Raw genomic sequence first — 21,686 nt, forward strand, 5'->3', positions numbered from 1 at the left:
TTGAGGCACCAGTGGTCAAGCGAAAAGCATAAAGAGGACTTGCCCATCCAAGAGACTGAGAAAGTTCGGTTAGAAAGGTAAGACATGAACCAGGGCAGAACAGAACTATGAATACCAAAGGATGAAAGTGATGTCAGGAGTAAAGCCAGATCCACTGTGTTGAAAGCAGCGGATCGATCTAAGAGGATAAGAAAAGAAGAGTGCTTGGAGTAGCAAGCTGAAAGAAGAGAGTTTAGAAATGAGATCAAGGCAGTTTCAGTAGACTGAAGAGGATGAAAGCCAGATTGAAATCGAGGAAGTAATCAGTGACAAAAACAGAAATTTGAGTGAAGACAAGACAATCTAAGAGTTTAGCAAGATAGGATAGAAGAGAAATAGGATGGAAAGTAAAGGTAATCAATGGGTTAGCTGTAGATTTTTTAAAGATGGGAATGATCGGTGCATGTTTAAATAAGGCAGGAAAAGTGGATGTATTGAAACCGATGTTAAAGAAAGAGTCAAGATAAGTTATAAGAAGAGGCTAGACCTTAGGAATGAGTGCAGAAGGAAGTGGATCGGTAGGAGAAGCAGTAGGGTGAGCTTTAGATAGTAGAAGAAGAACATCAGTTTTAGAAACAGAGGCAAAGTACGAAATAAAAGTTTGAGGAATAGGAACAGAGGGAGATGGTGTGTGGGATGGAAGCAAAGCTTCAATATCATGATGGAGGGATAGACCCTTTGAAGAGAAACAATGAGCAAAGTCAGAGGCAGACAATGTTGAGTTAAGAGAATAATCCGGTGTGGGAGGAGGAAGAAGTTGTGCAAGTGCCTGAAAAAGACACCTTTGGTGGGCAGATTGAGTGTGTAGCAAATCAGAAAAATAAGCACGTTTAGCAGAGAGTAAGCAATTATAATAGAGAGCGTGATAAGAGAAGTAGGAAGAGTGGTCAGGTGCTAATTTAGATTTAAGCCAGCACCTTTCAAGCCAACAAAGAAAACGACACATGGAACAAAGGTAAAGAGACAGCCAAGGTTGAGAGGGCTTCCGGGTGGGTGAAAAGCAGTCAGAGATAGAGCTGATCGAGAGCAGATAAAAGAGATGAGGAAATGACAGAAGCCACCTCATCAGCATTGAGGGCGGAGAAAAGTGGCATAGAAAGAATGGCACAAATACAGATAGTATTACAAATCATAGGATCGAAATTTCATGAATCACTACAAAAAAAGTTACTGGAGAGGAGGAAGTCAATGAATTTTGTGGAGTCAGAAGGGATAGTGACACTGGAACTAAGAGGTGATCTGAGAGATAGATAGGTAAGGCAGATACTGAAGGAGCAGTGAAAGTTGAAATAAAGAATAAATCAAGAGAAGAACCTGATATGTGAGATGCAGGAGTTGCGAGAGGTAAGAGAAAATGAGAATGAAGAACAGAGAGAAAGGAAATAGTAGAGTGTGCAGAAGATAGATGGAGATGAAAGTTGCCAAGTAATAAAATAGGAGTGGGACTAGGAAAACGGTGAAATAAAAGATGGTCAATATCATCACAAAAAGAGCCAGCTGGACCAGGGGAACGATAGACAATAATGAATGAAATCAGGAAAGGTGTGATGAAAATTTTGTAGATGCATTCAAATGAAGAGTAAAAATTAATAATGACTGTAGAAGGAATACAAGAGAAGCAAGAACTATAGAGTAGGCGCGGGGGACATGGTCAAAAGAAGTCAAGGGTGTAGTCAAAGAAGCAGGAGTGGCTGTGTTATGAGGCAAAATCCATGTTTCAGTAATACATAGGAAATGTAAATTGAATCTCAGAAAAATGTCCAGAATTGCGATGGATTTATTGCATAAGGACCTGGCATTCCAAAGTCCAAGGTCAATGGTAGCAGTATTAATAGAAGCAAAGGGATACATGAGATTGGTTATAGTAGGGTTACTTATGAGTCTGACATCAGAGTGGGAACTTTCTGGGGACGATAGGATGGGTGTGGTTAGAGTCATGTACAATAAGACCAGTACTTTGATAAAAATCAAACCTAATACCAGGAGATGACTTCCTGGATGTATTAAGGAAGCACTGAGGTAGCAAGATGGCATTGCTACAGAGCTGCTATCGCAGTGGACATCCGCAGACAGCAGACAACTTTTCCCTGGCATGGCCTCCAGGTGGATTTTGCAGCCTAGGTTGGATTGGGAATGAGGCAGGCAGACGTGGCCAAGATCGTTGCCTGGCAACACAATAATGGTGGATTTCCTGCGAGCTCCTGAGGAGCGGGCCAGCAACAAGATGAAAACTGCAGTTGAACGTGCCCTCACAGATCAGGCAGATGGTGCCAAAGAAAGAAAGTTGTCAAGTCAGCCGCAGACAGCAGACAACTTTTCCACAACTTCGCCCCGGCTTCGCCTCCAGGTGGATGTTGTAGCCGAGGACAGATTGGGAATGAGGTGCAGGGGCACAGCCAAGATCATTGCCTGGTGTTGCCAGGCAATGCAATGCTAGTGGATTTCCTGTGAGCCCCAGAGGAGCAGGCTGGCAACAAGAGGGAAACAGTACTCCTGGACAGTGCAGTTACACACACCCTTATAGCCCGAAAGATGGTGCCAAAGAAGGGAAGCTATCAAGTCAGCCACAGACAGCAGATAACTTTTCCCCCAACTTCTTTTTAAAGCCTTCCTTGGGGTTTCCTGCTGCAAAGGTCCTTTCAGAGTCTTCAATCTCCTTGGTAAAGGAATTCAACAACTGGGTTTTTGGCTGCAGCTCCTGAAGTGTTCTTGCTGGAACTCTCCGTCACTGATAAGGTACTGTGCTGGCTTGGGTATTTATTAAAGTTAAGGCTGGGTGATTCTTGTGTATCCTTGGGGTGCTGCTGCGCTGAGGAGGATACCGATCCAGTTCACCCAGGCCCACTGCTGGAATCCTCTTAGGGTATCTTCTGTGAAGCCCCTAGTCCGTCAACTAACTTTGGAAGTGAACTACTTACTTGTTTTCCCAGTCTTCCTTTGGAACTCTGACTTTACTCACAACCGAGCCTTACCTGACCCAGCCTACTTCTGGCCCCTACACCACTAGGGTCCCTATCCTGCCTATGAGAGAATTCAGGTACTAGAATTGGGAAGGGCTGGATAATGTAAGATGTCTGCCTTTTAAATTAAAACAAGTGTTGAAAAGTGTACTTACTTGTAACAAAGTTAGTTGTAACTTTAAACTCACAGAGTGAACAGTTACAACAAGTTATTACTTACCTTAGCTATGTTCTGCAATGCTGAAAAGTATATATAGGATTTACTTACATTGAATACGCTGTGTGCCTTCTTAAATAAGTCATCTCTAAGTCTTGATTTCCTTGGAAACTGTCTCACCATTCTGACTGTAGACTGAAGGTTAAATTACTCACCTGTGAATTGGGTTTCCCGCTTTCCAAAATAATACTGCTGGGTCCACTTTAGTGTTCCTGTTAGTATAATTGTATGAGTGTCCACAATTGGGTCTTGCTTTCCCCGACTTGCTGTTAGCCGGTCCAGACTAATACTGCTTAGGTTATGCTTACATTTTAGGTTGCTAGTAGCTCCTTACAAAAGTATAGAATTTTCACTTAACTTGTTTTAGCTGTGTGCCTTCCAAAAATAAGTTACAGAGTGATTGCTCTCCTTAGTCTGTGCACTGCATAGCAACAAAAAGGGTTTACTTACCTTGAGTATAACTGTGTTATCCCAAAAGAAGTTATAGGTTTTTACTGTTCCTAGAATAAGTGTGTCACTATTCTGCAAAGTATATGTCCGGTTGGTATGACTATGTGATTTCTTGTTGAGTGTCACAGTACAACTGTTAGGGTCTACTACGCCTGAATTACAGTATGTAATCTAAAAGTAATTATTGGTGTGACTTCCGTAGAAATCCTGTTAGGTGTTCCAAATAAGGTTATGTGTTTTGGCTTGTGTGTCTTCATGCATACTGGTGTGTGTTTTTATAAAAGTGTTTATGACTGACTAGTATCCCAAGACCCAGCCTGGCCTATATGTGTATTCATAATAAACCTTTATTTTGTATAATACTCCTGGTTGTTAGTGTTTCTATTGTATCCTTGGTGTACTACAAGTTTGATGTACTTTCCTACAGCCCTCTCTCCCTCCTAAAATAAGCCCAGCTGCTCTGTCTATGCTACCGGACTCAGGTGGTACAACCTTAAACTAAGAGCGAAGTCATGTACTGTCTCAGTTTAATGGTTTTACTAAGCCCTCTGGCTTTCGAACAACTTCCCTAACAGGTGCATTATAGGACATTTGCTATGTTTAGAATATGTTTTAGAAATAGGTGAGTCAGAATGGATTGTACATCACTTTTGCATGATCAGTGCACACATGCTGCATTCATTATTTTTTATTTTACTGATACTGAGCAGTGGATAGCTGGGGAATATCAAAATGGAAGCCGTGGACCCTCGATAAGGGATGCATTATCTGCTACTAATGTACGTAAATTGCACCTACAGCATAGTCGTCATAGATAAAGTAGTTTAGTGGTGTTCATCATGAAACATTCCTTTAGTTCTGTACTACAACTCCCATGATTCCTCACCTTCGACTTTGCTGGGTAGGGTAATGATCAGCTTATCCTTCAAAGCAACAGCCACCCTGTGCAAGACTGGCAATAATTATCATGATTATCAACATTTGCTATTGTATTATAGGAATATAGAAATAGTGATTATCAAATATTAATGGTGTATTTTAAGTGCATTGAAATAAATATTGTTGGAGCACAATCTCATAAAGAAACCTCTGGAGTATATATGTGTTTAACCATGTCTAGTGACTGTTTGTGTGACCAAAGCTACCTGCATGTATACTGGCTGACAGAATCTTATAAATGTCCATTTGGGAGTTCTTTGGAAATTATTACCAAACATTACCACCCAGCAATGTCATTAGAGGAAGGGTAAGACATGCCTTCATGGCACGCCAAAATTAAGTAACAGGTTTTATAGCACCAGTTGTAGAGTGGAGGAAAACGTATGTGATACCAGGACACAATCATTCACTGCCGTAAAGGCCAGTAAAGGGAAATGACTAAAGTTGATTCTAGATACTTTGAAAAAAGGCATGTGTGAATGTGCCACTTTGCTGTAGGAGCAGCCAGAGTAGAGGTGAAGAGGAAAGATAATTGAATTGTGGGGTTCATGCATGGCGCGTGAATGGCAGGTGGGTGATGCAGGGATATCAAGAGATTAAACTATGTCCTGCTCCTTATCCATGTTGTAATTAAGTAATAATTCACTTGAACTGCTAAATGTGTTGCCGGAAGGCAGGGGGTGGAAAGTGTCCTGTAACATAAAGCACTGTAAAAATGGTACCGTTATTATTAACAATAATACAAGAAGAGGAACCATACTAATGAATACTTTGCTTGCCAATGATATTTGAAATATCAACGATGCAAAAGGATAAATTTTCCCTGATAAAAGACCCTTTTTCTCTTTTGCAGTATACCAAGGGCAGAATCAGAAATTCACCTGTGAGTGTGTGAGGGGTCGGAAATGCAAGACAAGCACAAAGGTACATTTTCTTCAAAGTTTGCCATTTATTAAAATTAAAAAGGGTATTGATAAACACCTAACTTTCCCAAATCTAACAGCAAACCTACCTAGAAAACAAAAACTAAAGAAAAATTACCCAGTGTCCAAAATACCTCTGGCCCTCACACTAATATACACAATCAAATTATACATGGAAAATATGGCTGACTGTTGGTTCAACATAAACAATTGTGTAATTCAAATTCACATGTTCTTGGAAGTATTCCTTGTGACCAGGGATGTATTCCCTTCCCCAGGAGCAATTTAGGAATACTCCGATTAATGTTTTGTTTCAACAAAGTTCTGTTCAAAGAATTAGAAAAGTCTTTTTCAACCACAAAGTCTTTCTTTTAGAAACAACAAATTCTTGTTTAACCATGGATGGTTGACAGCCCAAACAACTTAACATCTTCCACAATATCTCTCTTGCAAGGGACCATTCTTTCTCCCCCAAAACCCAGGTTCCTAAACCAAATTCAATTGTTCTGTTATCATCTGACACTTTCTTCAAAAGAAACCAACTTCTTGTCAGGTTAGCATAATACTACTTTCTCAATATTTCATATAATAAAACACATTTGACAAGATAGCAAAATGCAACTTGTCTTGTTAATTCTACTGCATGTTAATAAATTATAAAGTACATACATCCTCTTCATTCAACATTTCCTGCCACAACTATAATAAACCATCATCTTCTCTCCTGTTCCACTCTTTCTTGCAAGGGCTTACTAGAAAGCCCTTTCCTGGTATACTAACCTACCAGGAATACATCGACTTCAACTAACTTCAAAATGGATGGTAAATTTAGTACCAATATTCTCCACACCAATCTCTCTTGGAAGGAGGTTTAACCAACAATGGTCTCTTCTTATGCTCTTTTGGCTCTTGACACATTGTGTTCCAATGTTCCCTAAAATGGGAACAATATGTGCAAGAATTAGTCTTAAATGATTTCTCAATGACTTCTCAACAGTCTTTGGATCGACAGCAGTTTGGGCTATAATATTACTCCATTTTAAATACCAAAAAGGAAGAGTTGTTCATGTGCCACCTTATTCTAATTTCACAATTACTTGGCTGTTGACATAGTGTATTATAAACTTTTTTTTCCAAAAGTATATCTCTCAAAATGGGTCTTATAATTCAGTTGCTTTCTTAAGGGGCTTTCACTACCTGTTGGCTGATGGTAATCCTGGTTGTGAATTTTCCCAGTGATTGTCTTAATACATATCATAGCCTCTAGGCTGTAAGTAGTATTGGTTTGAGACTTCTTTCTGAGTCATACCATACAAATGTTTATCCAAAGTCTTTTGACAGCCTCTTGGCTGTAGGTAATGTTGTTCACAAACTTCCCTCTCTTGCGTTCCCTTACGAGGGAAATGTCCTCTTTGCCACATGGTGTTATCTTCTTTAACTGTTTGATATTCATCAAATAAGTCCTGCTTTGTTTTATCGATAGTTTGGTACTTAAAAGTCTGTTTCAGTCATAGTCTTTGAGCACGAAATGCCCTGGCATTAGCATTACCTCTCTGTCAACTCACTGGTTCTCTGTAGTGGCTGCTGCTGGCTCGTTAGCTTTGCAGTGTTGATTCTGCTTCCGTTCGGCTTTGTTCCTCGCCTCTGCGAGTCTCTGGGAAGTGATGCAGCGGTCTCTGGGAGTGATGACAGCCTTGTTGATTTTCCATTATGTATGATGTCCGTCTGCCGAATGCTCTTCAAGAAGCCTGTCTTCTCACCTGGACTTCCTTTTAGTATGCTTTCTTCTGCTGCATGCACCCTTCAGTCTTCCTTATTTCCCTCATCAGGGCTAGCTCCTGCAAGCAGGCTTCTCTCCTTGGCTACCTCTGCAACTTGGATGGTGCTAGCCTTCCCTGCTTTGCTTTCTGCACTACCATCCATTGCTCCATGACCTTCTTCCTCTGCTTCACCTTCACCATCACCATCATCCTCCAGCTGGGTTTCATCTCGGGTTTTAAATATTCTGCTGAGGTGTTTCAATTGGCAACAACGAAACTGCACCTTTGAGTATTCATCATTCTGATTCCTGATTGCCTCTAATCTTCTCTTCTTTGTCCCAGTACTTTTAGCATTGTGGGAATTGAAGTCCATAAAAAAGGTGTAAATTAAGTTGCTCCATGTTCTTTCTTACATCAGATTGTTCTTTATGCTGAGAGTTACTAAAGTAAGGTGAGCCTGAGCTTGCAGAAAGTGTCTGAAATTTCACATTAGAGGGATGACTTCCTATTAAATCAGAACAATGACAATTCTAGGTTTTGATCTTGAATTCTGGGGTTTTCTGAAGTATCCACTTTGTCTTGGTTAACATTTTATGACAGGTTCTTTCACACTGATATTAGATGGACTGGTACATTGATAGTATGCCACTAAATATCTGGGAATGATTTAATCTTCAGAGGAAGATGAATACTGCATCCCTCCAAGTGGAGTCATCCCTTCCCCTAGATGGTCTTCTCCTCCCATGCGATCCTTTGCCCTAAATCCACCCCCAGGGTTAGGGTCAGGTATCGGCTGCCTTCCCCTGGCCATATGGGACTTAACTTTGGGCTGGGACATGGTGATGACTGGACAGGATTCACACAGATTGTCTGTACGGTAGCTCAAAGAAACATGACAAAAAGACATTTTCTAATATTAAAATGTTAACAATGTCCAGGGCTAAATAAAAAAAAATAGACAGTACATAAGTAAAATGAGGGTCTTAGTTGAAAGCAAAAACATATCAATCCATTATAAATCAATAAGACAGGTGTGCCTGTGAACCATTTAAGTAGGAGTGGTGGGACAGATTGAATCCTGGAACACAGTTTACGTAAGACGCCCCACATTGATGAGGCTTGGCACCCAGTCAAAGAGGTTCACGCTAGGTTTAAACCATAGTCCCCAATCTATCATGTCTTACAAACCTGCATCCACCAATGCTATAGAAAGGACAGGGACCTGAACATGCATGTGCTTGAGATCATCCCGTTGTCATGCCCCACACAGTGCTCTTCTGACTAGAACCAGTGCATGGAGGTGTTGCATCTTCCACACCACTGTATAGCAAGGAGCTGAGAAGTGATGAGATGATAAATGCCATCTAAAAAGGCGGTGAATGATAAGTATCGAAGATAGATTGCGACCAGGGTAGTTACAAGATGTGTGTACAATGTGGACAATTTGCAATATAAAATACATACATTCTGCTCTTGCAGGTACTGCATGCTTGCGCATGTCCTATGCATAGCTTTGTGCATGCCCTGTGGGTGTGGAGGGCGGAATTAATAGTAGTGGTTGAAATGTATGGCATAGAGACACTTGTTAGTGAAAAGATAGCAGCATTTTGCACAATTTTCATTTGTACTATTGCTCATAGAATGTCAGGATATGTTAGGAGAGTACAAATGTGTGTTCCAATTGACACTTTTGATCAACACACAGGAGGTCATGTTCAATTGAGCCGTAACGTAAATGGAAGGATTGAAAGCCTTGAGTAACTCTTCATGCACCTTTCATTGATGCCAGGCTAATTTCCAAGCATTTCATTGATGGAGAAGAGTTGGGGGAATGCAACTTCTGTTTCCGCCACCTCCTTCCTCTCCATCACACAAATTCTCCGGCATTTGCACCCGCATGGATTATCATGCCGGAGATCCCCATGGGGTCTGCCTGCTTTATGCACCAGCATAAAGTAGGCAGCCCCCATAGGGATCCATTGTACACGCTCCCTGCCATGACCGTGTACAGTTGAAAATGAACCCTCCCTGATAGGCGTAAATGTCAGGGAGGGTTTCATTTCATTTGTGAGCAGTGTTCACAAAGTAAACAGCAGGCAGTGTTTGCTCACTTTGCACTACACCCTGCAAATGCAAAGGCCAACAGGCTACGTACATGCGTGTACACTGCCTTTTCCCTTTACATTTACACCGCGCAGTGCAATGAAATGAACCGCTCCCCTATGTCAAATTGATCATTTATAGAAAATGAGGACCACGGATGATTGAGATGCTTATGCATATGAATGTGAGTATTTTGCATTCCCTTTTACAGCATTGAAAGATTTGAGTTGGCAGGATTGGATAAAGTACTGGAAATGGCTAATTAAGCATCCCCAGGTGAGTTGCCGATACAGCAAAGTACCTCTGATTTAATGCACATTTCAAGTATTTAAATGAAATGTTTTGCCAGACAGTTATTCTTGTAATGACACTAGAAAGTTAATTGTGTGTGAATGCTACTTTATTTGTATCAATTCTGTGCTGAATAAAAGCAGTTGGTGTGTTTCTTTGTCTTGTTTAAATCCAATGCATTATTGTTAAGAAATGAAATGCCAAAATGGTTTTCCCAGAAATGGACTGCTGAAAATGTTCCTGTTTTTATTATGTAAATCAAATGTCGAGAAGCACATGTTTAAGCGCCCTGGCTCAGCACAAGCACTGATGAAGAAACTGTACACAGTGTGCATTTGGAACCACTATAAGTGAATTTGTAACTGAATTATTTTTGAGTGGCATTTTGTTTGCCTGATGTGCATTTTGTTCTTTCGAAGTGTTTCACACCACGTCATCTATTTCAACTGTGCTGTGTTATTGTTAAAATATAAACAAAATGGGACAGTGGTTTACCAATAATTGTGTTCCATTTGAAAGTTTTAAACTGTTTCTGCTTACAACATATATGAGAAATGTATTTTCTAAATAAATTGCACTGAAAACCATTTCTATTAATTATATGTAGTACATGTGTACGCTTTTGCGTATGTTTTATACACAATTCAATGCGTATATTAGCAGGTAGGTTTGACCTACATTTCCAATGCTTATGCCATTGCCTCTTTTAGTTTTCCACTTTTACTTCAACTACTTCTCTATAGCTCCTAAATACCTCGCTCCCTTTGTACTCCATACTTTAACATGATGCACAAACATGTCCTACAGAGGGAAGGTTGAAACCCAAATTGAAATGTTGGGTGGGTGGGCCATTTAGGATCTCGCAGATATAGATGCTTGGCATGGTTTCTTTACAAAGTTGCTCCGTAGTGACCATCAGTTAGCTGTGTACAGTGAGACATGGTTTCAGCCTGCAGGAAGGAATTAAGGATATATCACCTGTAGGAAAGATGGATTCAGTGATGACCTGCTTTCCCTTCGGAGGGATGAGTTTTTGAGATGTACTTTTTACCTGTAGAAAGTATGAGCTAAGGGAATTTGCTAATGAGATTCCCCAAGCCCCATGGACTGTCACCAAAATACTAATGAACTCTAACATTTTGTCTATGGATAGAAAATTGTCACTTGTTGCAGGGACAAAACATTACAATAGAAATGTTAGATTTAGTGCCATCCATGACGGATGGATGGTTCTACGGATTCAAAGAGCGAAAGAGAACCTCTCCCCTGAAGGAATGAGGGATTCTAATATTAGGCCAGAGACAACAAATGTGTTTCCCCTCGTGGCAAAGAGAAATGCTGGGGATTTACTAATGGACAAAGAACCTGTCAACTAAAGGAACAAATGGGCTTATGGGATTCACACATTGAGAACACCCTGATAACTGTTCATGGAATGTGCTAAGGAGAAAAGCACAAAGACAGAGAACCTACCATTAAAAGTGAAAGTGTAGAGAAGCAGACGTATTCGTCATTGATGGAACCCGCCCCCTCACCTCATTAAATTGGCTGAAGAATAAGAAGGCACTGTACATGACACCAGGAATAATTCCAATACTGTATCGAACGTATGAGAGATGTTATGCACTCAGACAACCATACCGAATGTACCCTCAAATTGATGTCGTAGCCAGAGTGTTACAGACACTGTTGAATATTAAAGAGCTGAAAAGAAAATCTGACAGGTGCAACGTGATGTCATAAGGAGAAGACACAATGATGCACCGAAATGATATAAGAATAATTAAAGAATGAGGAGGTAACAGAAGAAGCAAAGTAAACAAACATACGAGAAAGAAGAAACCGTATATACATAGAAGATAAGTAACCAGATGAGTAGCACATGTAGATATGCAGAAACAAAAGGTAGATGAATCACATAGAGGCTTGCTGCAGTAGAAAACATAACATTGGTAAAGCGATCATGTTGAAAAGATGGACGTCGGCTTTGAATACTAGTAAGCAAAAGGATAGGCGAGAGACAAGGGCTTCTTAGCTGATAGATGCTGTAGAAGGGATTTTGAACACCAACAAAGAATAGCTGTTGGCCAGAGATCAAGGATTCAGCAGCAAGAAGCAAATGCAGGGTACAAAGGGAGTCAACAAGGATAGGCAATGTACGCAGGACATATTTCTCTTATATTACGTAATGAGCAAACATTTGCGAATGCCAAATATGGACAATAAATGAGATGAAGAAAGCATATGTGAGACAGAGCAACCAATTCACTAGAGGCCGAAGAGGGTAATGGCACCCGACATAATTGAATCAAATAGCACTATGTTTATTTATTTACTTATTTATTTAGGATTTATAAAGCGCAAACTATGGCACAAAAGCATCAAGGCACTATGGAGAAAGCAGTTTTACAGAACGAGAACGTCACACACCTAAGCAGCAGTAAGTGGACCAACAAGATGGGTCTTCTAAAGGGAAGGTATACGGTCTGAGCTCTCAAATGGAATGGCAAGGCATTCCATAAGGTGGCGCCCAGTATCGAAAAGGATGGGTCAACCAAGCACTTGCAGCAAAACTTAGGAATTTTCAGCAAGATTAAAGTTTCCTACCGTAGACTTCTCGCGGGGTAATACCTTACCAGCTTTTTCCTCAGATAATGAGGCCCAACATTGTGGAGAGCTCGATGCACTATAAACAAAATATTGAACTAAATCCTCACTCCCACCGGCAACCAGAGGAGCTGGAGAAGCAGAGCAGTAGAAGGGGTGAGCTGTGGAGCTTGAAGAGCAAGTCAGGCCACCACATTCTGGAGAACTTGAAGTCTCTGAATCTGATGCTTTGGTTGTCCTAAGTAGATACCATTAAAGTAATCTACAGACCCCATTATCGAAGAGGTTACTAATGTAGTGAGATTTTCCAGAGGCAGCAAAGGAAGAATTGTTTGTAGGGCTTTCAGTTTTCCAAAGTCCGCCCAACATATAGCAGAGATTTGGGCGTCACACGACCCATCAGGTAAAGGTTTCACGCCCAAGCTTTTAACAGAAGCACAAGGAACCGGACAGGGGCCATGGGATTCTGGCCAATATTGTGTATTCCAAATACGGTCACTACGCTTCAGACCAACCGCCAGCACCTCGGTTTTGATACCATTTAGTTGGAGCGAATTATCTGCCATCCAGGAACCCACTCTCTTTCCAGGCAGTTACGCAGCTGACTCGGAGGCGCGGTCAATGGAGATTCCAGTCGGAATATCAACTGTGTGTCATTTGTGTAAGAATCAAAGAGCACAACACAACGAAAAATGAGGTTGGCCAACATCCGCACATACAAATTAAATAAAAGAGGGGATAGGGCTGACCCTTGCGGGACTATGCAAAGCAACTGAATGAGGGAAGAGAAACATCCCTGAAAGGAGACCGTCTGAGAACGAACCTCGAGGAAGGACTTAAACCAGGCCAAGATCAGTCCGGCAACACCCACCTGTTCCAACCTACCCAGCAACATATGGTGGTCTACTGTATCAAAGGCTGCAGAGAGATCAAGGAGAATAAGAACACCAGTGTCTCTGCGGTCCTGCAGCAGTATCAGATCATCTAGCAGCGAAATCATAACTGATACTGTCCCCAATTTGGGGTTCAAGCCTAACTGAAATGGATGAAGACAGTCATTATCTTCTAAGAAATTCGAGATTTGAGGCATAATCACTGCCTCCATCAGCTTCATAATAACAGGAAGCAGAGAAATGGGCCTGTAATTGGCTCCCACTCGCGGATGCAGGTTGGCTTTTTTAATTAGTGGCAAAACCACTGTCTGTTTTAAAGCATCCCGGACAAACAAAGCCTCTAGAAAACTCTCTGCAGAAGGGTTTTCAAATTTCGAAGGGCAACCGCATCACAAGGTGAGGCAGATTTAAGACCAGAAAGAGCGATCTGAATAGATGTCCCGGGAGGATGACTCAGCGGAAACGTGCTCGCCTTTCGAAGTAAGACGACACGAAGCAACACAGGTTCGATCCCCGGGAACGTGCTTAGAAACCTCTGGGTATTTAAGCTCGTTATAAATATGCAACTAAGACAAAAAAAAACGATTACACAACCAAAAAAAAAACAATTTGTGAAACAGCGCCTCGATGCCCGCGGGCTGTGTGAACGCTTTAAAAAATGCAAAATAAATAAATAAATAGGATCCAGTTTAAAGATCTTAGTCCCAACCAGAGGGGCAAATTCAGTGCTCGGTGTTCAGACCGTTAAGGCCAATATTCCATTCTGGTTGCCATTCCTGGATGTCAATATGGATCTCAGAGAGTTATTCACAGAAAAAGGTGCTGATTTCATTGCACCTAACCTGGGCATCTCGTGAAGGAACAGAGTTCCCCACAGGGCAGTCAGAAATATCTTTAGCCACTCTAAAGAGCTCACGAGAAGCACATGCTGCTTCAGTGATTCTCTAGGCAGAGTAGTTAGCCTTACCAGCACTAATCATCTGATGATATCGCCGCCATTGTCGTTCCAGGCATCTACACAATTGCCTCTGCAACATAAGTTCAGGAGAATACCAAGCCTCCGAGGGCTTCTGTCTTCCAGAAAAGGGAGATTCGGTCCTACTATATCAGCCACTAGCTCCAAAGAGTTAAGAAAGGAGCACAAAGGATCCAGCCCCTTTTCAGTAAGATCATGGCATTCATCCAAAAGGTATTCAGTCAACTCCATCGGATGGACCTTATGCCACCTTCTATGGAGCTGAATGAAGTGCAAAGCCTTCGGGGGAGGAAAAGGGACATGAACCAGAAATGGATTCAAAAAGTGATCTGAACAGGTCACAGTGACCGGAATACAAATAGTAACAATTCCTGGCTCAGAAAAAATAAGGTCCAACAGATTTCCACTCTTATGAGTAGGTAGATGGTTGCATAGAGCCAATGAAAGATCCATTAGACATCTCTCCGATTTCCCGAGCATCACGATCCAGAGGGTCATTAAGATGCAAATTAAAATCCCCTAACAATGTCAAGTTAGGGTAAGTCAAAGTAAGATTGGCCGCCAATTGAGATAGGTTTATTGCAAAATTGTCCAAACTGTTAACATGCGGCCCATACACCAGTAAAAAATTGATTGTAACCAGCAGCAATTCAGAAAGTAAATAATGCAACACGGGCACAGCAAGAACGTGATATTCATCACGGAAAATAATAGCTAGGCCTCCCTTTCTCATGGGGGGGGGAGGCGGTGGCCCTGTCGACACGTGATACCGAATAGGAAGGCAGCATAGGTTGACTTAAATCAGGGTCGGAACTATCAGAAAACCATTTCTCTGTAATAAATGCAAAGTCAGGCAAGGTATCTTTCAGAACAGAATAAAGATCATACTTGTGCATGCCAGCTGATCTGGCATTAATGAACATAATTAACACACAATTCAAAGGCAAATCCCATGTCATCCCTCCCTTCTGGTTGTCTTCTTTAGTAGATAAGGACTCACCCAACACGTTTCCACTGTCGGCCCTCAAGCCTTCCCCATAGAGCAAAGTCCCCATAGGCGCTAAAGCAACTAAGGTAGCTCTTAAAAGGAGAAAAATTGAGTAATAAACTACTAATACACTGTAAAAACACAATATACTTTCTCAAATATGAATCTAAAATCGTGAGATCCCTGTAATAAGAGTCAATTTTTCAATATCAGTATCTGTAACATCTCATTAAAAGTAAAACTGCTAAAAATAGAAAGGTGAAATGGACGAAATCATGGTCTCTTCATACGTGTGTAGAGGAGCAGATGTATACATCTGCAGGAGATCCCGCCCCCTACCTCCCCTGTATTGGAGACATGAGACCGTGCCTTACCTGACAACAGCTATTGTGCCAATACCTCAGCGAGTGTTTGGAAGGAGATATCCATTGAGACAACCCTATTGAATGTACCCTCAAGTTGATGACAACCTACAGGAGGAACTTTGTGAAGGAATATGAGAAAGATTTAAGAAAATGAACTGATGACGTCATAAGAAAGTGTGCACAATGTTCCGCGATACTGAATGAAGACGGTGTTTGGATCCTGAAGGAAAAATGGTAAAGTAAAGAATCAAGTGGACTATCAAAGTGGAAAAGACGAAGACTACACGATAAAAAAGTGCTGCAGAAAACAGAAGTTCATTGAATGTATAGACGCTGAAATGCAAGGTAGATCAAGTCATCATATGGGTAAGCTATGAGTAGTGAATAGAATGCAGGTAAAGCAGCCATTGTATAGAAACTGAACATTGGTATAATGAAATAACTAAGCCAGAAACCATGAATGGGGAATGAAAAGCTGTGTCGCAGTAGAGTAACAGGTTGCCGAAGTTGCATGGTGAGGATGTCTGTCCTAAAGTCAAGATCCTAGAAATCAAGGTCAGCTATCTACTCTGAAGAGAACGAGTGTGTAGAGGATGAATCCTTTCATGCTAAGGTCCAAGAAAGAACAAAAGGATGCCAAGTTTTAATTCATTTAAAGCATTTAAAAGCTGCAGCATGAACCAAATCGTGGTCTCTTGGCACATGATCCAAGAATGGAAATAAAGGTCGAACTTGAATTTGCAGACACAATGGCGAGTGCCCTCACTCCTGAGCATTTCCACAATGAGTATAGCCTGCAAGGCCAAGTATAAGACAATTTCGTGGCAGAAGGCATGAGTGATGAGAGATGTTGAGCTAATTGGGTGGTGAAGTAGCTTCATGTCCTATCTCCCTGCACCTGGGTTTTGGCTTACGTGCTGCTAAATCAACCGATTCTTCCAAACATGGCACAAGCGTGCCAAACAATTGCATTAGGCTGTATAACAAAGGACCTTACAGCTTAGAAGACCAATGAAACATGATGTAAGAGATAGGCATAAATTGTCCACCTGATAACGGACAGCCAATAACAATCCTAGTTCCTATATGATTGTATATCTAGATGTTTCCCTTAACCAATCCCGACCCTTGATAGGTTATTCACTATTGCTATGTAGTATGATGTCACTCTGACGCATAATAGTATATAATTATGTTTTTTGTGAAAATCACTGAGAGACTGAGCACATGCCCGTTGATGTTTGTTGTAACCTCACGGTTTTAATTGTTGATAAAACAGTGACTTGAGTTTGTCTGATTATTTGGACTCAGAATTATTCTGGTGTAATCCCATCCATGATGCACGTTTCAAGGGCCATAAACTCATGTGGTATAAGACCAGGAAACAAGGCCTATTCATAAGCCCCAGATAAGATAAAAATGCACTCCCTTTAAAGTTCCAGGGAAGAAACCATTGTACAAGGTCAAATACAAAGAAGAGTCCTTGGCTGAAGGCTTGGCTGAAGAGAGATGGTGGACTAATTGGTAAGTAGTCTTATGTTGTTCTCTGCACATGAGTTTCATTTTGAATATGTGCCACTAACAAGCCAAATGTCTAAGGTTAGCAGAGAATGTCAAGCAATCATAAGAGCCTATGCAATGGTGAGCATACATTGTTGCAGAGCCAATCTGTTGCTGTTATGAAGTTATTATCTGTATTATACGTAGTTAGAGGTTGTTCCAGGCGTTCCTACCAGATAAAGGGCAACCAATTAAGTTACTAACACTTCTAGAGTCTATAAGTAGGTATGTTCCCCTAACCAATCCCTCCATTCGGGAGGTTTTATTATCTACCATGTATGATGACATCATAGTTTATGTTCATCGATGTATAAAGCCATTGTGTAACTGAAATGTAGTGGAGAGTGTGTGAACTGTGTTTGTATTGTTCGCCAGGTGTCCCTACTTTTTTGAGCTGATAATAAAGTAGTATTTTGGCATATTCTTTGATTATGTCTGGCTATTTCAGTCCAAGATCAATTATTATGGTAATCCAATTCGCTCATGAGAACGGGCAAAGGTGCTAGACCACATTTTGGTAGCAGTGCGGATGGTTAAAGATCCAGACCCTCATATTATTGACGTCTTCCACCTTTAGCTATAAGACCACATAGTTACCTGCAGAGAGCGGTGCTACAACACGTGTGACCCGAGATGGTTGGCAGGTGCCCTTTTGAAGAAATGTGTGTCCAGTCCAAGCAGGCACTCGTGGACTGAAGGGAAAGTGGTTGATGGGCAAGAGTCGATACCAAAGTCCTCGAATTGAAAAACGGATGAAGTACAAACATTGCAAGTGGAAAATACAAGGGCAGGGGTTGTATTGCATATATATATATATATATATATATATATATATATATATATATATATATATATATATATATATATATATATATATATATATATATATATATATATATATATGCAATACAACCCCTGCCCTTGTATACAAATATATATATATATATATATATATATATATATATATATATATATATATATTACATGGCCATGGTAGTGGCCATGTAGTTATGGATAATTTGCTCTTTCCATAGGAAGAGCACTTTTTGGGTGGCTTATAACTTCGCTCTCCCTGGCTGCAAAATTAGTGACGCTCATCACCACGCTTCAGAGATCTGAATATAAGGAAGTGACAGTGTACTCTGACTCTGCCTATGTGATTGCAACCATTCGCGCAGGGTTGTCATGTTGGAAAAGAAGGGGTTTCCCCAACGCAGACGGCATTCCAGTGCAACAATAGTCCTTATTGGGCAAGCTCATTAAAGTACTAAAGCTCCGATTGGTTATCGCCATGGTGAAATGCGCAGCCCATACTAAAGGGGCAGACCTGATTTTTCACTGTAACAAAGCCATAGATGTAGAGGCCAAATGGCAGCATATTTTCTGAATATTTCTGATTTTGAATTAGAGGATATTAAGCAAGGATCCGAATGATGCATGCTGATGCAGGAAGGTTTTAATATACTATTAATTGTACAGTTAATTGAGCTGCAAGGTCAAGCTCCACAGGAAGAGCAGGATTTATGGAAGAGACAGGGGTGTTCTATATTCCCCACTGAGGCTTTATAGAGACATGCCAGCACTGGAAATCCTGTTATGTCTCTAGCATTATTGCAGGTGGCACTGGCGTAGCTTCACTACCCTGTGTACACCACCAGAGAGAGTCTTCCTGCAACAATCGCAGAAGACTGGTTCACACCAAATTTATTAGAGTATGTTGCACAGTTTATTATCAATTGCATCGTGTGCCAGAAATGTACAGTTGGGAACACCTTGAAAACAGTGAGAGGAGTAATCCCTAGACCTAATTGCCAGTTCAGCATCTATATATAGATTATCTAAATGTGTTACAAATATGTAATGGTTATAGGTACATGCTGGTAGTAGTATGTCCCTTTTCCGGATGGATTGAGGCAGGTCCATGCATGCACCCCGATGCCATATGCGCTGCCAAGTTTATCGTCCGTGTGTTGTTAATGAGTTTTTTGAACAGATAGTTCTTCTATTAGGAATAAAACACAAGTTTTTCTCAACCTGTGACCAACAGGAAAATGTCTAAACGCACTTCTCAAAGAAAGGATTGCAAACATTTAAAACACTCTGAAAAAAGGATGGCTGCACTCACTGCCTACCCCTTGCTTTACCTGCCCTGAGAACCCATCCATGTTCACATCAACTTACTCCTCATGAGTTGGTGACTGGATGTCATTTGAAAGTACCCCTGGCTCCTCCCACTCAAATAAAAACTGACCCCCACAGTGTAGCAAACACATTTTGTGATAAGATGCATGAATATTTAACAAATATGACCACTGGTATTTATTTTATTTCTCAATAGATCAAAAATCGGAGGGAAGGGTCGAAGAAGGTTGAGGAAGACAGCCAGACATCTAATTGTATTGACTCACTCAAGTAGCCTAACTTGTATCCAGGGGATCAAGTACTAGTCAAAAGCCCCTAGGAGAGCGGGGTCACACCCACCACTGTTGGCAGTGAAGCAAGAGGAGAAGTTTCACGCATGCAGATTAGATTGGCTACCTCGGACAGGGATAAGGAATCACTGGATTGAAATCATTTGGAAACAATTTTATAGGGCATCTGACAATGACACATCTTTTTCTATCCCTGATAAGCACAAGTGATATTTGTTCTGATATTTCCGAACAAATTGTCCAAACTAAAAGAGATTTTGGGGAAGATAATTAATATTTTCCCCAAATTCATATTTTGATAATTCAGCCCATTTAAAGAATACCATGTGGTATCAACACATGAAGGAAGTGATGAAGAGAAAATCAGACGAAAGCTGCTATGTATGTTCTCTCATCCCTTATACCATGAGTGTAGCCAGAAGATAATATGAAGGAGAAGGGCAACCCTACTATGGTGATCGAAGAAATTATTTCCAGATGAAGATGCTTACATAAAAACACAGAAGATGGAAAAAGATCCAGGTTGGACAAGCAAAATGCTCCTGCACCCATTTGGTGGTATGAATGAAGAACCAATAATACTGTCAAACAAAAATGGTTGAATTGTACAGGCATATGGAAAACACTAGGATTGCCAGGATGCTGGGAGAGACCTCAGCTGTTGGTATACAGGCAAGTTGCCACCAGTACAGGATGGGAAGAAGGAATGCTAGCATGCAGTGCACAATTATTGATGACAGTACCAGTAAAGATAGCGCAAATAGTGAATGATGAATGCCTAATGTTGTGTGCCAAGTATTTGAAATTACTGGCATGGGTTGAAAATGAAGCAGGACCAGTGTTCATACTACCAATGAAGAATGCGAGACTGTGGGCCTCATTACACGGAAGGCGGTAATGGTTAACGGCCACCGTTAATGGTAACGGTGGCAGTTAACCATTACCGCCTTACTACGAGGTCCCTTAGCGTGTTGGTGTTTTAACGCCTGCTTTTTGCAGGCGTTAAAAACCAACCCGCTAAGGGACCTCGGAGCTAATTACGGCACCACAAAATTGCTGTGCCGTAATTAGCGCCTTCCCCATTCCCATAGAGCCCTATGGGGCAGAAATGGGAATGAGGAAGGGCAATGGCGGAAGGGGGATTTACCGCCCCACCAACCTTGGAATGGGGCGGTAAATCCTCTTTCCGCCAAGGCGGTGCCGGTATTTTACCAGCATGAGCCATGGCGCTAATAGCGCCATGGCTCACCGCCTTCCGTGTAATGAGGCCCTGTGTTTCAGAAACAGGGGCCTGATCCCAGTTGGAGATAATAAAGGATGTATGCAAATAATTAATGTACCAGGATTGAATGGAGGAACTGCTGTGCTGATGGACCATTATTGGGCTTGTGGATCTAGAGTCTACATGCAGTTGCCAAAGAATTGAGAAGGAGCGTGTTCCAGGGTGATTAAACATGTTCCTGCATTAGTCATTCCCCAAAGTGATCTCCATATTGACATCTTTCTGAAAAAGGAATGCACACCAGGGAAAGAAGAGATTGTTCAGCCTCACATGACCGATGAGAGATAATTATTTTTTGGCAAAGTGAATAGATGCCTATTATGACATTCCAGATGAGCATACATTATTCAGCAGAATGGCAGTGATATTTACAGCTATAATCTTGCCAGAACTTCAGCCTACAGGAAATGCCAAGTGGTTACATATCACCAGGTGGGAGCTGCTACAAATGATTAACATGACAATAGAAGGATTTAATGCGATCAGAGAAGAACTGAGAGCCATCAGACTCATTACCCTCCAGAACAGGTATGTCCTGGACTTAATTACAGCAACGGAAGTAGGTGTGTGTGCCAAGATCGTGTCTTCTTGCTGTACATTCTCTCCTGCCCCCAATGGAGAAAATGGAACTGTGACAGAAGCAATAACTATGCTGTTAACCCTGTATACGAAGTTGGTGGATGAAGTAGACGAGACCGAGAATGAAGGTTGGTTTCTGTCCCTGTTTTCATGGATTCCAAACTGGTTGGCAAATGCCTTCAAACTACTTGGAGCAATACTAGTGTTCATATTTCTGTCTTGTAAGGGCAGTGCAAGAAGACAGAAAAGAACGCTACTAGAATGAAGATAATGGTAGATGTGAATGCTGTGACTGAAGAGCACACACAGACTGGAAACGCCA

Source organism: Ambystoma mexicanum, chromosome 9 (assembly GCF_040938575.1).
Source record: "Ambystoma mexicanum isolate Mex_15411 chromosome 9, UKY_AmexF1_1, whole genome shotgun sequence".
NCBI lineage: Eukaryota > Metazoa > Chordata > Amphibia > Caudata > Ambystomatidae > Ambystoma > Ambystoma mexicanum.